Source organism: Condylura cristata, unplaced genomic scaffold, assembly GCF_000260355.1.
Source record: "Condylura cristata isolate star-nosed mole 26May11 unplaced genomic scaffold, ConCri1.0 scaffold00055, whole genome shotgun sequence".
NCBI classification, from domain to species: domain Eukaryota; kingdom Metazoa; phylum Chordata; class Mammalia; order Eulipotyphla; family Talpidae; genus Condylura; species Condylura cristata.
This window is the reverse complement of record NW_004567156.1, coordinates 1,258,923-1,260,941: the sequence shown is the minus strand read 5'-3', so window position 1 is coordinate 1,260,941 and position 2,019 is coordinate 1,258,923.

Here is a 2,019-nt window from a genome sequence, read left to right as displayed (position 1 = left end):
CTGGTGAAGCCTCTCACTGCCCCTGAGCCTCTGGCTTGTATCCCAGTTCTGCATGCACAAATAAATAAATCTTTAAAAAAAAAAAAAGATTTCTTTATTTATGAATACAAGAACTGGGTACAGGCCAGAGGTGCAGTAGGTGTGAGAGGATTCACCAGAGACAGAGTGGGGATCAGAACAGGAAGATTGACTGAAATACTCTGCTGAGGGGAGCAGTGGGTGAGACAGGAGAGGTCTGCTGTGCCATGTGGGTCAGCTGCCTGGCCTAGGATTGAACTAGTGCTGCAGTGGCTGCAGGTAGCTTCAAAGTGCTATGTTTGCGCCACCAGGGAGGGCCCGGAAACAGATTTTTCAAAGTTATTTTGAAATTTCAGCCTATCCCACTTAAAGTTCACGTTAGTCCTATGAGGACTCAGGATCTCTCGGCCCTCCCTGGTGGCCCAAGGGGTTAAAATGCAGCCCTGTGAAGCTAGCCAGAGCAGCTTCTGCTTCAGCTTGAGTTTGATCCCCAACCAGGGAGGTGACCCACATGGCACAGCAGACTTCTCCTGTCTCACCTGCTGCTCTCTTCAGCAGTGTATTTCAGCCTATCTACCTGTTCTGCTCACCACTCTGGTGAATCCTCTCACCCTCTGCACCTCTGGCCTGTATCCCAGTTCTGTATACATAAATAAATAAATCTAAAAAAAAAAAAAGGAATCAGGGTCTCGAGTTCAAAGGTAAAGATGCTATATTCAAAGAATTAAGTAACTGGCCCAAAGGCCAAGATTCTTTCTAGAACCCACGTAACCTGACAATAAAGGAGATATGAACAAAGAAGTCATTTCAGAGAAAGAGGATGGTGTGAAGGCATAAAAAATCCAAGAAATTTTTAAGGGAAAAGGCAAAGAGTAACAACCTACACACTAACCCTTATCTCACCAAAGACATCCCTGGAGTTCAGGATTCAATTATTAGAAACAAGCTTTTCCTGAGTAAATGCTGGCTACACTGAAGAGGAATGACTGAGACTTGTCATTTATTGCATGACTTATTTGCAAAACAACTCACGACAACATTCCTGCAATCAGGATATTTACAGTCAAATGGGGAAATCAGATAATAAGCAAGTGATATATATCAAGCAGCTTCAAATTAACGCTTATGGAAAACGATCCGTCTCTCAGAGAATGTAATAAATGAATCCACCTGGCAGGAAACAATAGTTTCTTCATTTGGAGTTGGATGGGTGAAGAAGTGGGTGGTGGGTATGAGAGTTACAGGGAGGGAAGGGTAGCCATCCTTCAAGCTGTGACAGTGACACTGAAGACTTGCAGCTTAGTTTGAGAGTAACAGAGAAAGGGAAGGCAGGTGCACAGCTGGGAGTAGTTGTTTGGGGCAGTGGAATTCTGACTTAGTTCCATCACGGGCAGAAATCCAAAGGAACCCTTGATGCTGGAAAGATTTAAAGCAGTATAAACAATATTATAATCAGAAGAATTACAAGGAGTACAAGTGGAGGGCGTTTGCCTTGGCAAAAAGTTGCCATCAGGCGCCCTCCCTGGTGGCACAATGGGTTAGGACACAGCACTGCAAGCTGGCCTGCTTCAGTGCCAGTTCGATGCCTAGCCAGGGAGCTGACCCACCGTGGCCCAGCAGACCTCTCCTGACCCGCCCACTGCTCCCCCCTCAGCAGTGTACTTCATCCATTTGCCTGTTCTGCTCCCCACTCTGTCTCTGGTAAAGTCTCTCGAAGCCCCTGCACCTCTGGCCTGTACCCCAGTTCTGTATGAAGAAATAAATAAATCTTAAAAAAAAAAAAAAGTTGCTATCGATTCTGAGAAAAAAGGGAGGAGAGGGTGGGTGTGATTTTACAGGCCCGCAGAAAGTTTAAGGGAACGTTTTGCTTGGCTCTGTAGTAAGTTAACAACTTGGAGGCCTGGAGGGCGTGGGTGGTCACCGGCTTCCAGAGAGTTGGGCAAGTCTGGCAGTGCGGCTGGAGCAACTGTGAAAGCACTCAGCAGGGCACGCACGCGTGGG